Source organism: Pristiophorus japonicus, chromosome 3 (genome assembly GCF_044704955.1).
Source record: "Pristiophorus japonicus isolate sPriJap1 chromosome 3, sPriJap1.hap1, whole genome shotgun sequence".
Classification (NCBI taxonomy): domain Eukaryota; kingdom Metazoa; phylum Chordata; class Chondrichthyes; family Pristiophoridae; genus Pristiophorus; species Pristiophorus japonicus.
In genome coordinates this window covers 245,834,861-245,850,771 of record NC_091979.1, presented here as the reverse complement: position 1 = coordinate 245,850,771, position 15,911 = coordinate 245,834,861, and the positions used below count along the sequence as shown (strand labels likewise).

General features: G+C 48.8%; 1 protein-coding gene across 3 annotated transcripts in view; it reads right to left on the bottom strand.

Moving 5' to 3' along the window:
- The window catches only part of lzts2a (leucine zipper, putative tumor suppressor 2a), a 259,923-nt gene that overhangs the window by 163,984 nt on the left and 80,028 nt on the right, over positions 1–15,911 (bottom strand). For all 3 annotated transcript variants that reach the window (XM_070876497.1, XM_070876498.1, XM_070876499.1), the window contains exon 2: positions 13,021–13,105. The gene's annotated coding sequence lies outside the window, so the exon portion shown is untranslated. The remainder of the gene's footprint in view (positions 1–13,020; positions 13,106–15,911) is intronic.

Genomic DNA, 15,911 nt, shown 5'->3' with positions numbered 1-15,911 from the left:
GGAAAAGCAGAATCGTAACTTTCAAAAGGGAATTGAGTAAATACTTGAAGGGGAGAAAATTGCAGGGCTATGGGGAAAGAGGAGAGTGGGACTAACTGGATAGCTCTTCCGTGCTGTGTCCTTCTATTATTCGATGAGGTTTGGTGCCAAATTCGGTCTGATTACACTCCTGTGAAGCACCTTGGGATGTTTCTATGTTCAAGGTGCTATATAAATGAAAGTTGTTGTGTATCTCCGTTCTCTGTGGATTTGTGTGTCCCAACTTGCATCCTCCACTCCTCTAACTCCCGATTACTGCTGCTCCCCTTCTCCCTCTGTCCACCCTCACAAACTGATCCCTCAGTCCCCATTGACTGCTCTTTGGAACTCGATCAAAACCATCTTGCCCTCTGACTACTCTCCCTCTCTTCAAAAGCCTCTTACAAAGTTAAGTTTTGTTTTTCTGGTACTCCCTTTAATTATTTACCATCTCCTGTTTGGAGTCCTATAACTCCCCTTCTCCCATAAAGCACATCTTTCAACATAAAGGGCACTATATAAATGCAAATCATTGTTGTTGCATGTGTACATGTGAGCACAAAAATTCTAGGCTGACACTCCAGTGCAGTGCTGAGGGAACGCTGCACGGTCATAAGAACATAAGAAATAGGAGCAGGAGTAGGCCACCTGGCCCCTCGAAACTGCTCCGCCATTCAATAAGATCAGTTGGAGGTGCCATCTTTCGGATGAGACGTTAAACCGAGGCCCTGTCTGCCCTCTCAGGTGGACGTAAAAGATCCCATTGGCACTGAAGAGGAGGAGCGGGGGAGTTATTCCCGGTGTCCTGGCCAATATTTATCCCTCAATCAACATTACAAAAAAAACCACAGATTATCTGATCATTATCACGTTGCTGTTTGTGGGAGCTTGCTGTGCGCAAATTCGCTGCCATGTTTCCCACATTACAATAGTGACTACATTCCAAAAGTACGTCATTGGCTGTAAAGCGTATTGAGATGTCTCGTGGTCGAGAAAGGCGCTATATAAATGCAAGTCTTTTACATGTTTGTCAATGTGTAACAGTCACAAGTTTGTATATCTGGTTGGGAAAGAGAGAAAAAGAGAGAGAGAAAGAGAGAGAGAAAGAAAGAGAGAAAGAAAGAAAGAAAGGAGAGAAAGAGAGAAAGAGAGAAAGAGAGAAAGAAAGAAAGAAAGAGAGAAAGAAAGAAAGAGAGAAAGAGAGAAAGAAAGAAAGAAAGAAAGAAAGAAAGAAAGAAAGAAAGAAAAGAAAGAAAGAAAAGAAAAGAAAGAAAGAAAAGAAAGTAGTATTTGCTTGCACTATTTATCACATCTCCCAGCACATCTTAAACCATTTCATGCACAGTGAGTTACTTTGAAGTAGAATTGCAGCTATGTGGAGAGACCTGGCTGTTCAGGTATGTTATATGCATCTGTGAGTGCACGTGTGCCTCTGTATCTGAGGGTCCAGACATGACTGTCTGGCTTACATCAGTGGGCCTTCCAGCCGAGAGTCAGAATTTATGAGGCTGAAGACACAGCCAAGTGCTGAAGGCCTGAGGTGCAGGCCGGGAATTCAAGTGCTGCTTGAGGCTCGCTCCTCGCTCCTCCCACCCCCCCCCCGCAAAAGCTTAGCATTGAAGCAAAATATAACCCAAGTCCCTAGAGAAGTGTATAATTATACTAACATTTACAGCAAGTTACACTGAGCTAGACTTTGCCAAGAGCCGCTCACTGCCCGATTTCCGCCCAGAAACACTGCTAAGCTTCTGCAATTAACGGCGCGAAAATTTCCATTAACGAGGTAAGAAATACCGCCCGGCGAGAAAATGGATCTTGCACCAAGATTCTCGGCGGTTAAAGGCGAAACTAGGGAAAACGGGCGGTTCTTACTGGAATGGACGGTAAGTACTTAAAAATTTAGTCCGCGGAACTCTAAAAAAAATAAAGAGGAAACTCGCGCCGGGCAGAAACAGCTGTACCGATGAGAAAACCGCTGAAAATGAAGGCAAAAGTTTAACTCAGAGTCTTCAGCACAGAAACAGGCCGTTCGGCCCCACTGGTGTGTGCCGGCCTTTATGCTCCACACGAGCCTCTACCGACCCCATCAACATATCCTTCTATTCCTTTCTCCCTCACGTGCTTATTCAGCTTCTCCTTAAATGTTTCGATGCTCGTCGCTTCAACCACTCCCTGTGGGAGCGAGTTTCACATTCTCACCACTCTCTGGGTAAAGAAGTTTCTCTTGAATTCCCTACTGGATATATTACTGACTATCTTATTTATGACCTCTAGTTTTGTACTTCCCCACAAGTGGAAATATTTTTTCTACATCTACTTTATCAAACGCTTTCGGAATGTTAAAGTCTTTTCATCAGTTCCCCCCGCCCGGCCCTCAGCCTTCTCTTTTCTGGAGAAAAGCCCCCGCCTATTCATCCTTTCCTGATAAGTATAACAACAACTTATTTATATAGTGCCTTTAACGTAGTAAAACATCCCAAGGTGCTTCAGAGCAGTGTTATAAAGACAAAACAAATAGATTTGATACCGAACCACACAAGAAGAAATTACAGCAGATGACCAATAGCTTGGTCAAAGGAGGTAGGTTTTCAGAAGTGTCTTTAAGGAGGAGAGAGATGGAGAGGATGCGCAGTATAATCAGGCATGTTCAAGAGGGCAGAATTTGAGTAACGCAGACATCTCGGGGGGCGGAGGGGTTGTGGGGCTGGAGGAGATTACAGAGATAGGGAGGGGCGAGGCCATGGAGAGATTTGTAAACAAGGATGAGAATTTTGAAATCGAGGCGTGGCTTAACCGGGAGCCAAAGTAGGTCAGCGAGCACAGGGGTGATGGGTGAGCAGATCTCCAGTCATCCTGGTTAACCCTTGCCACTGGATAAAGGCCTAGCTCTGTCAAGCCCGTGTGGTGGCTGATGTACAATGGTCACCACACGTTAAAAAAATCCACGCACAGGCATCTCTTCCACCCCTGGAGTTCAGGACTGGAATATCGTGTCCTTCATTGAAACATCTGTGAACCCATGTGGAAGCAAATCATCCTCGTTCGAGGGACCGCCTATGATGATGATGATGATGATGATGATGATGGGCGAGCGAGACTTGGTGCGAGTTAGGACATGGGCTGCCAAATTTTGGATGACCTCAAGTTTACGTAGGGTAGAATGTGGGTGGCCAGGCAGGAATGCATTGGAGTAGTCAAGCCTAGAGGTAACAAAGGCATGGACGAGGGCTTCAGCTGCAGATGAGCTGGGGCAGGGGCGGAGACAGGCAACGTTACAGTGGTGGAAATAGGCGGTTTTAGTTATGCCGCAGATATAACCGCTCAGTTGTGGTATCACCCTCGTGAATCTTCTCTGCGCCTTCTCCAATGCCTCTTCCTCGATTTCGAGGGACTGCCTATGATGATGATGATATCCCTTTCAATAATAAGCAGGCAATTATTGTGAATTGAGGCCGCTGCCTTAAAAGGAAGGCAGATTCGGAAGGAGGACCCTTGCCTCGTTTGTACAGTGGTACACGAGCCCCTTTCCAGGTGGAAGCATGCTGGGGGTGAGCACAGCACAAGACAACAGAAACATGAAGATAACTGAAGCGCGAAGGGGGCGACGGACACACGGGCGACAGGCAGAGGCAATGTGGCAGCAACGCACAGAAGTACAGAACTGCTCACTCCAATACAAGTAAAGACACAGAGAAAACCGAGCAGGTATATTCCTCTAAGAAAAAAAAAGGCCCAGACCAGATTTTGAATTCAGTGCACACGTGTATATAAAGAGATCAGTCACACACTGAGCCTCGGGAGTTGCACTCAGCTGTCCAACCATAGCTTCACAGGCTGCCTCGCTTACGCCACACACTCTCCATTAAGTAATTTGATGTGTACATTTATTTTTTTCTTGGCTTTGTAGCCTGATCCCCACTCTCAGTACAAGATTCAGTCTTGGTTTAAACCATTACCATCCCATTGTGTCAGCTGTGGCTCAGTGGGTAGCACTCTCGCCGAGTCAGAAGGTTGTGGGTTCAAGCCCCACTCAATCTAGGCTGACACTCAGTGCAGTGCTGAGGGAGTGTTGCACTGTCGGAGGTGCCGTCTTTCGGATGCGATGTTAATATTGTGTTCCAAACACAGATGAGACTGCACACAGGGAGGTTAGAGTAACAGTGACCTCAGTCTTTATTAAGACACTCCAGAGTGAGGAACAGGCCTTAGGGGCCGGCTTATATACAGTGCTCCCAAGGGTTGCTGGGTTCCCTTGGGACTTCAGGGAATGCGCTCCCTGGTGACAGAACATGGGAGTGCATGCTTTACAGATACACAACAGTTAAACCGAGGCCCCATCTGCTCTCAGGTGGACGGAAAAGATCCCAAGGCACTATTTTGAAGAAGAGCAGGGGAGTTATTCCGGTTGTCCTGGCCAATATTTATCCCTCAGTCAATGTAACAAAAAAGATTATCTGGTCGTTATCACATTGCTGTTTGTGGGAGCTTGCCGTGTGCAAATTTGCTGCCGTGTTTCCTCCATTGCAACAGTGACTATACTCCAAAAGTACTTCACTGGCTGTAAAGCGCTTTGAGATGTCCGGTGGTCGTGAAAGACGCTATATAAATGCAAGTCTTTCCTGATCGGCTTAGCTGAACCCCAACATCTCCTCCCCGACCGTGGTACCCCAACATCTCGTCCCCAACTGTGGTACCCCAACATCATGGGCATGATTGTGGTACCCCAACACCTCCCCGACCGTGGTACACCAACACCTCCCCGACCGTGGTACACCAACATCTCCCCGACCGTGGTACACCAACATCATGCACGCGACCGTGGTACACCAACACCTCCCCGACCGTGGTACACCAACATCTCCCCGACCGTGGTACACCAACATCATGCACGCGACCGTGGTACACCAACATCTCCCCGACCGTGGTACACCAACATCATGCACGCGACCGTGGTACACCAACACCTCCCCGACCGTGGTACACCAACATCTCCCCGACCGTGGTACACCAACATCATGCACGCGACCGTGGTACACCAACATCTCCCCGACCGTGGTACACCAACATCATGCACGCGACCGTGGTACACCAACACCTCCCCGACCGTGGTACACCAACACCTCCCCGACCGTGGTACACCAACATCTCCCCGACCGTGGTACACCAACATCATGCACGCGACCGTGGTACCCCAACACCTCCCCGACCGTGGTACCCCAACATCTCCCCGACCGTGGTACACCAACACCTCCCCGACCGTGGTACACCAACACCTCCCCGACCGTGGTACACCAACATCACGCACGCGACCGTGGTACACCAACACCTCCCCGACCGTGGTACACCAACAACATGCACGCGACCATGGTACACCAACATCACGCACGCGACCGTGGTACACCAACATCTCCCCGACCGTGGTACCCCAACATCTCCCCGACCGTGGTACACCAACATCATGCACGCGACCGTGGTACACCAACATCTCCCCGACCGTGGTACCCCAACACCTCCCCGACCGTGGTACACCAACACCTCCCCGACCGTGGTACACCAACACCTCCCCGACCGTGGTACACCAACATCATGCACGCGACCGTGGTACACCAACATCACGCACGCGACCGTGGTACACCAACACCTCCCCGACCGTGGTACACCAACAACATGCACGCGACCATGGTACACCAACATCACGCACGCGACCGTGGTACACCAACATCTCCCCGACCGTGGTACCCCAACACCTCCCCGACCGTGGTACACCAACACCTCCCCGACCGTGGTACACCAACATCACGCACGCGACCGTGGTACACCAACACCTCCCCGACCGTGGTACACCAACAACATGCACGCGACCGTGGTACACCAACATCACGCACGCGACCGTGGTACACCAACATCTCCCCGACCGTGGTACCCCAACATCTCCCCGACCGTGGTACACCAACATCATGCACGCGACCGTGGTACACCAACACCTCCCCGACCGTGGTACCCCAACATCTCCCCGACCGTGGTACCCCAACATCTCCCCGACCGTGGTACCCCAACATCACATACCTGGACAACCTGCTACCTGACACCAGTACCAGAGTAGCTTCTTAACCTGTAACTAAGCAGCCTCGCAGCTGAATGTGACACCCCAGCAACTCAATAGACCTGTAACCATCGGCACTTCATATATCAGTGCATGTTGAACAACACAAAATGCTCCCTTCAGCAACAGGTTTGCAAAGGACCAAATCTATGATTGTACTGCTGACGTTTTTCAAACTTCAAGTGGATGTAATTTAAGCGTTCGCAGCTGACTGAAATCCTAGTGACAGTACTAAAAGTACGAGCCATGTAGCAGGAGAAAACAGACCTTTAACCTTTTGTTTCCCGCCTCTCTCGCTCCTTACCGGGTTCGTTGGCAGTTGTTTACCCAGCCCGTTTGCTGTCTTTCTCTCTATCTATCCTCCTCCACCTCTTCCCCAATCGCTTTGTTTTAAATGATTGAACTTCAGAAGCAGGCTAACCCATCTGGGTAACAGATGGCACCGAAGCTGTCTGATAATGCCGAACTTAGTCATTTCCCCTTCACAGTACATCGCCGAGGGTACCGCTGTTTTCCAAGGAATGATGCACAGAGATACACAATGTTTACTAGCATACTAGAAACAGACATTTACAGCGCAGAAGGAGGCCATTTCGGCCCATCGTGTCTGCGCCAGCTGACAATGAGCTACACGGCCCTCGGTCAGCACACTACACTCCATCAAGATCAATTGCACTGCACTGCACTCCCCCACCACCCAAGGACCTCAGAACTGTGGAACTCCCTCCCTCCTTCGAGTTTCTCTTCCTTTACAACATTCACTTTCTTCAAAATCCAAACTTGGGATATCTGTACAATCTCATAGGCAGTCCCTCGGAATCGAGGAAAACTTGCTTCCACTCTTAGGTGAGTTCTTTGGTGGCTGAACAGTCCAATGTGAGAGCCACAGAACCTGTCACAGGTGGGACAGATATTCATCAGGGGAAGATGGGGGGTGGGACTGATTTGCCGTACGTTCCTTCCGCTGCCTGCGCCTGACCTCTTCACGCTCGCGGCGTTGAGATTCGAAGAGCGCAACGCCCTCCCGGATGCACTTTCTCCACCTTGGGCGGACTTTGGTCAGGGACTCCCAGGTGTCAGTGGGGATGTCGCACTTTACCAGGGAGGCTTTGAGGGTGTCCTTGTAATGTTTCCACTGCCCACCTTTGGCTCGTTTGCCGTGAAGGAGCTCCGCATAGAGTAATTGCTTAGGGAGCCTCGTGTCTGGCATGCGAACTATGTGGCCTGCCCAGCGAAGCTGATCGAGTGTGGTCAGTGCTTCAATACTGGGGTTGTTAGTCTGGGCGAGGACACTATGTTGGTGCGCCTGTCCTCCCAGGGGATTTGCAGGATCTTGGAGACATCGTTGGTGATTTATCTCCAGCGACTTGAGGTGTCTTCTGTACATCGGCCATGCCTCTGATCCATACAGGAGGGCGGGTATTACTACAGCCCTGTAGACCATGAGCTTGGTGGTAGATTTGAGGGCCTGGTCTTCAAACACTCTTTTCCTCAGGCTGACGCACTGGAGGAGACGTTGAATCTCCGCATCAATCTCTGCCTTCGTTGATAAAAGGCTCCCTAGGTATGGAAAGTGGTCCACGTTGTCGAGGGCTGCACCATGAATCTTGATGACTGGGGAGCAGTACTGTGCAGCGAGGACAGGCTGGTGGAGGACCTTTGTCTTATGGATGTTAAGCGTAAGGCCCATGCTTTCATATGCCTCGGTGAATACATCGACTATATCCTGGAGATCAGCCTCAAAATCTGCACAATCCTAACTGATTTACCACATCTCTTTCAACCTTGCTGATGGCCTGCACTGTGGGCCAAGACCTATAAGTAAATAGCAAACTTGCATTTATATAGCACCTTTCACAAACTCAGGACATCCAAAAGCACTTCCCAGCCAATTAAGTTCTATTTGGAGTGTAGTCACTGTTGTAATGTACAAAATACAGTCGCCAATTTGCACACAGCAAGCTCCCACAAACAGCAAGGAGATAAATATTGGCCAGGACACCGGGGAAAACTTCCCTGCTCGTTTGAAATAGTGCCATGGAATCTTTTACGTCCACCTGAGAGAGCAGACGGAGCCCCGGTTTAAAGTCTCATCCAAAAGACGGCACCTCCGACAGTGCAGCGCTCCCTCAGCACTGCACTGGAGCGTCAGCCTAGATTGTGTGCTCAAGTCACAGGAACATGGGAACAGCAGGCGGCCATTTAGCCGCTCGAGCTTGTTCCACCGATCAATGGGATCATGGCTGATCTGCGACCTTACTCCACATACCCGCCTTTGGCCCATATCCCTCGACACCTTTAGTTAACAAAAATCGGGATGGGACTTGAACCCATAACCTTCTGATTCAGAGGTGAAAGTGCTCCCCACTGAGCCACAGCTGGCACCCTTCACTTCCGATCCTCAATAAAGGGTATTATACATGCACTGAGTTCTTGTGATGTACTTCTCAGATTTTGAGCCGAGTTAACTCTGGATGAGATTTTAATATGGTTAGCGGCAGATAACTACCACCTGCTGTGTCCCTGCACATTTTTCTCTTTGGGGGTAGGTGGAAATAAGATAAAGATTAAAAAAAAAGAAGAGACTGCAAATGCTGGAAAACTGGAATAAAAACAGAAAATGCTCAGAAGTATAGAAGTTCCATCAACAAGAACAACAACTTTCATTTATATAGCGCCTTTAACGTAGTGAAATGTCCCAAGGCGTTTCACAGGAGTATTATGCGATAAAAATTTTACACCGAGCCGCATAAGTAGAAATCAGTGCAGGTGACCAAAAAGCTGGGTCAAAGAGGTAGGTTTTAAGGAGTGCCTTGAAGGAGGAAAGAGAAGTAGAGAGGGGGAGAGGTTTAGGGAGAGTTTTCCAGAGCTTGGGGCCCAGGCAACAAAAGGCACAGCCACCAATGGTTGAGCGATTATAATCAGGGATGCTCAGGTGGGCAAAATTAGAGGAGCGCAGACATCTCGGGGGGGGGGGGGGGGGGTTGTGGGACTGGAAGAGATTAGAGATAGGGAGAGGGCAATGCCATGGAGGGATTTGAAAATAAGGATGAGAATTTTGAAATCGAGGCGTTGCTTAACCGGGAGCCAATGTAGGTCAGAGTGAGCGGGACTTGGTGAGAGTTAGGACATGGGCAGCCTATCAAAGAGAAAGGACAGGCAAGCGTTCCTGTTCCAGTGTCCAGGCGTAGTCATTTCCCTATATTACAACAGTGACTGCGCTTTGAAGAGTACTTCATTGGCTGTAATGTCCCCTGGGACGTCCCGAGGCCGTGAAAGGGACACTATAGAAATGCAAGTTCTGTCTTTCTTTCATTGGCCTCAGCACAGCGAGTAGTGGAATATCAGGCAGGAGGAAGGGGGAGGGAGAGGGTGGGGGAGGGGGAGCGCATCCCATTAATTGTGTTTGCAAAATCTTCTGCCCATTAATTTAAATGGGTGGAAAATCAGGTGGGCTTCCTATTGGGCCAGCGGGAAGTGGGGGTGGGGGGGTGGGGAGGGGTGCAGCCACAGTTTGCCCCACAACCCACACACAACCTTTCTGTACTAGCTGTCCCCAGACGGTCAAATAGGCCAGATACAGGACCAGGAAAACCAGCCCCAAAGGGTCTCCACCCAAAATTTAACCTGCGTCTTCTCAGATGCTGCCTGATGGGCTGCACAGGTCCAGAATTTTCCATTTCTACTTATTGGACTCCACGGACATTACCAACTGAGCTGTCTTTCAGGCGTCGGTTTTGTGGTGCGCTACGACTCTCTGGGATTGGTTTACAAAGCCGCCTGAACGCTCACCAAAGACACGGTCAATCTTAAATCTCAACGCTGAGAAACAATTTGATTTGAGGGATTGTCGATTTAATATATTTCTATTCACATAATAAAAATATTGAATTCAGACCCCCCCCCCACACACACACACACACACACACACACACACACACACACAGGAGGAAATTCTCAGAAAAACGTTAGTAAAGACACAGGGGCCGAAATTGGGTCCCGCCGTCACCGGCTGAGGGCTGATTTTACCGCTGGGCGATGAGGTGCAGCCTCAAACTGACAAATTCAGATTTTACGGCCAAAGATGAGGGAGCGGCGCTAACAGGTGGTGTTACACACTCACCCTCGGGCGGGAGTTCAGGAGGCCGACTGAATTTCACATCGGGAGGCTGCCGCCATGCTCGGGAAAACGGGAAGAAAAGGTAAGGAAGAAAAAACAAGGAAGAAAAAACACACAAACTTCTCTGACCCCCACACACACAAACTTCTCCGACCCACACACACACAAACTTCTCCGACCCACACACACACAAACTTCTCCGACCCACACACACACAAACTTCTCCGACCCCCACACACACAAACTTCTCCGACCCACACACACACAAACTTCTCCGACCCACACACACACAAACTTCTCCGAGCCACACACACACAAACTTCTCCGAGCCACACACACACAAACTTCTCCGACCCACACACACACAAACTTCTCCGACCCACACACACACACAAACTTCTCCGACCCACACACACACAAACTTCTCCGACCCACACACACACAAACTTCTCCGACCCACACACACACACAAACTTCTCCGACCCACACACACACAAACTTCTCCGACCCACACACACACACAAACTTCTCCGACCCACACACACACAAACTTCTCCGACCCACACACACACAAACTTCTCCGACCCACACACACACACACAAACTTCTCCGACCCACACACACACACACAAACTTCTCCGACCCACACACACACACACAAACTTCTCCGACCCACACACACACAAACACAAACTTCTCCGACCCCCACACACACAAACTTCTCCGACCCCCACACACACAAACTTCTCCGACCCACACACACACAAACTTCTCCGACCCACACACACACACAAACTTCTCCGACCCACACACACACAAACTTCTCCGACCCACACACACACACAAACTTCTCCGACCCACACACACACACAAACTTCTCCGACCCACACACACACAAACTTCTCCGACCCACACACACACACACAAACTTCTCCGACCCACACACACACACAAACTTCTCCGACCCACACACACACAAACTTCTCCGACCCACACACACACAAACTTCTCCGAGCCACACACACACACACAAACTTCTCCGACCCACACACACACAAACTTCTCCGACCCACACACACACAAACTTCTCCGACCCACACACACACACACAAACTTCTCCGACCCACACACACACAAACTTCTCCGACCCACACACACACAAACTTCTCCGAGCCACACACACACACACAAACTTCTCCGACCCACACACACACAAACTTCTCCGACCCACACACACACAAACTTCTCCGACCCACACACACACAAACTTCTCCGAGCCACACACACACACACAAACTTCTCCACTGTTACAACTAATGAAAAAAATGAAGAAATAAAGGGGAAAAAAGCTGACCTTGATCTCTGGGCGAATACTGTCGAGCATCGTGATGTTCCCTCCACGTTTCCCAGGCAGTACGAACACTTTGCCGTCCGTACAAACCGAATATTGCAGGAGCGGCGCCAGGGGGGCGTTGCATGTTGGATGACGTCACCACGTGGGCGGCGTTAGACACCGCGGCGTTACCTCTTGGCGCCTCTACCAAAGAGCCTGCCGAATTTCTCCCGCGTCGGGGACGCCGCTCAACACCGCCGGTAAGCCTTTGCCGCCCGTTAGTTGCCTGGCACCGTTATAAAGGGAATCGCGACCCCATAAGCTTCCGATTGTGCCTGGAGTATTTCCGATACAGGGATGATCAAACCTCAACTATTACAACCTTGCCTGTGGTTGAGTTATCAATAAGCTGATAAAGCATCAATTGGCCTTGGCAGCTACTGTTCAAATGAGAAAGCTGTTGAGGAGCAGAGGTTTTGGCAATGTTCCAGAGGTTAGAGAGTCCCCACTGACCTCCCCCCTCCCTCAGCGCTGCTGCGGAACATAGTTATTACAGCAATTAATTAAAGATCCCTCAAAGTCAGTCTAAGAGCACAGAGAACATCAGTCGGTTAACCGACTTGATGAATATTTAATTAATTTGGAAGGTCGTATAGTCTGTTAGTTATCTCCTAAGATGTTAACCTCTATCATCTCTAACTGCTTCTGGCTCAAAGACGAAGCAAAGTTCCTCCTGGATGGGCTAAACCTCATTTCAATAGAACCATTTTAATCCATAATATTCCCAGGAATGTCTGTGCAAAGCCAACCCAAGCATCAGCAATCTAGCACAATGAGGAACAGGATTAATAGATGTAATAATGAAGACCAGCTCAACAACATCAACCAGAATTCAGTCTCGTGTGGACTCTGTGTCTTTTACAGGATCTTAATTCAGCCTCTAATTGATTGCGTTATTAACATAAGAAATAGGAGCTAGAATAGGCCATTCATCCCCTCGAGCCTGCTCCACCATTCAACAAGATCATCCCTGATCTTCTACCTCAACTCCACCTTCCCACACTATCCCCATAGCCCTCAAGTCCCTTCGTTCCCAAAACCTTTTTGAATTCGGTCTTGAATATACTCAACGACTGAGTATCCACACCTCTCCGGGGTAGAGAATTCCAGAAAGATTCACAACCCTTTGAGTGAAGAAATTTCTCCTCATCTCAGTCCTAAATGGCCGACCACTTATTCTGAGACTGTGACCCCCGTGTTCTAGACTCCCCAGCCAAGGGAAACATTTTCTCAGCATAACCTTGTCAAGTCCCTTAAGAATTTGATGTGTTTCAATTAGATCACCTCTCATTCTTCTAAACTCTAAGCAAAATAGGCCTTAACTTGGCTGAATTACCAATGTCAACAAAGATGAGATAACTAAATCAAATTGATCTTGTACCTTACCTGTCCCATTTGTGTTCGATCACTTTCCAGCCATTTTCCTCATCCTTTGTGAAAGAATCGTTCCAGATGACATACTGGATACAGTCTGGCAAGATTGGAGAATAAGCTGCGTTAGTAAACAGGCTGCAGGAGCATGGGCAAAGATATATATATAAACTTAAGAAATAGGAGCAGGAGTAGGCCATTTGGCCCCTCGAGCCTGCTCCGCCATTCAATAAGATCATGGCTGATCTGATCTTGGCCTCAACTCCACTTTCCTGCCCACTCCCCATAACCCTCGACTCCCTTATTGCTCAAAATTCTGTCTATCTCTGCCTTGAATATATTCAATGACGCAGCACTCTGGGGCAGAAAATTCCAAAGATTCACGACCCTCAAAAGAAATTCCTCCTCATCTCCGTCTTAAATGGGCGGCCCCTTATTCTGTGCCCCCTACTAGTTCTAGATTGCTGCACGAGGGGAAACATCCTCTCAGCATCTATCCTGTCAAGCCCCCTTAGAATCTTAGATGTTTCAATAAGATCACCCCTCATTCTTCTAAACTCCAATGTGTACAGGCCCAACCTGCTTAACCTTTCCCCATAAGACAACCCTTTCATCTCAGGAATTAACCGAATGAACCTTCTCTGAACTGTCTCCAATGCAAGTATATCCTTCCTTAAATAAAGAGACCAAAACTGTATCAGTACTCCAGGTGTGGTCTCATCAACGCCATGTAAAGTTGTAGCAAGACTTTCTTACTTTGATACTCCATCACCCTTGCAACAAAGGCCAACATTCCATTTGCCTTCCTAATTACTTGCTGCATGCCAACTTTTTGTGTTTCATGTATGAGGACACCCATATCTCTCTCTATCGTAGCATTCTGTAGTCGCTCTCCATTTAAAGAATATTCTGCTAATTATACATTTTTCAACTCCGGAGACAACAGATTGTTTTTGATTGCTGGGCTCCTGGATCTCCTGAGCTCCTCATGTGGACCTCCCCATGTTCAAGGGCCCCAGTTTGAAAACCTACTGCTGAGACCATCAATAGACTTTACCTCTGATAATACAGCCTGCTACATGCCCTGAAAGGGCGGTGGAAGCAGATTCAACAGGAATTGGATTGATACTTGTAAAGGGCGACGGGGAAAGAGCAGGGACTAATTGGATAGCTCAAAAGAGCCGGCATGAGCACAATGGACAGAATGGCCTCCCTCTGCGCTATACGACTATGATTTCTCAACAACATTCGACTGATTTTGGTGGGAAGGAGAACGTGGAGTTTCACGACTGAGACTGGACCCCAGAGATCCAGAGTGAGACATTCCAATGGCACCAATCAACATATCAACTGTTCTTAGAATCATACAAATTTACAGTATGGAAGGAGGCCATTTCAGCCCATCATATCCGCGCTGGCCGACAAAGAGCTATCCAATCTAATCCCACTTTCCAGCTTTCGATCCGTAGCCCTGCAGGTCACGGCACTTCAAATGCACATCCAAGCACTTTTTAAATGTGGTGAGGGTTTTTGCCTCTACCACCCTTTCAGGCAGTTGAGAGTTCCAGACCCCCACCACCCTCTGGGTGAAGAAATTTCCCCTTAAATCTACTCTTAAACCCTCCCCCCCACCAATTACTTTAAATCTACACCCCCTGGTTGTTGACCCCTCTGCTAAGGGAAACAGGTCCTTCCTATCCACTCTATCTAGACCCCTTATAATGCCGAGATCATGCAGAAATCAAGCACAGGCAGCAGAAAGAGCGTGCAGCAAACCTGTCCCACCCACCCTTTCCCTCAATGACTATCTGTCCCACCTGTGACAGAGACTGTGGTTCTCGTATTGGACTGTTCAGCCACCTAAGGACTCATTTTTAGAGTGGAAACAAGTCTTCCTCGATTCCAAGGGACTGCCTATGATGATGATGATCTAGGCCCCTCATAATTTTATACACCTCAATAAAAGGTCTCCCCTCAGCCTCCTCTGTTCCGAAGAAAACAGACCCAGTCTATCCAATCTTGCCTCAGCTAAAATTCTCCAGTCCAGGCAACATCCTCGTAAATCTCCTCTGTCCCCTCTCTCGTGCAATCACATCTTTCTTGAGGAAAGGTTTAAATGTGTGGGGTTTTTCCTCATCAAAATATCTGACTGTTGAGTTTGCACTGCCTGTTAGATCAGTGAGACTGATGAGGCTAGACACAGATACCAACTGTACACCTGTAAAGTATCGTGAGAAAGTTGTAATCTCACCTTGCAGTGACTTCCACAGCACAACACTGAGGGTGTGGCGTACAGCAATTACACCCAGCGTGAACCGTTCACCAATTTTCCGTTTAATGCTTCAATTAAGGAGGCTTTGATCCGAGCTACATAATCATGGTTCAAATCCATTAAAAAGGCCTTTACCCAGGCCGAGATTCCATTGCATTCCCCAGTGCTGACACCCTCCACCTGACAATAACAGAAACTTAATTAAAAAGGACCTCCCAGTTGGCTCAGCACTGCCTGGGGCTTGACTTAAGTTACACAAACTAGGGAGGTCACAGGTTTGATTCCTGCTCGGTGCTGAGTTGGCTCATCATAGCACGGTTGGCATTAGCAGCTCTACAAATGGCCTCAATGTTTCTGGGTAAGGGAGGAGAGCAGTCTTTGACAGTGGTGGGATAAGTTGTCAAAGCCTACGGGATCCTGGCTTTACCAATAGAGGCAGAGAGTACAAAAGCAAGGAAGTTACGGTAAACATAAATCATTGGTTAGGCCACAACTGCTGTACCGTGGCAACAAGAGCGGGTCAGAGGCTGGGTATTCTACAGCGAGTGGCTCACCTCCTGACTCTCCAAAGCCTTTCCAGGCACAAGTCAGGAGCGTGATGGAATACTCCCCACTTGCCTGAATGAGTGCAGTG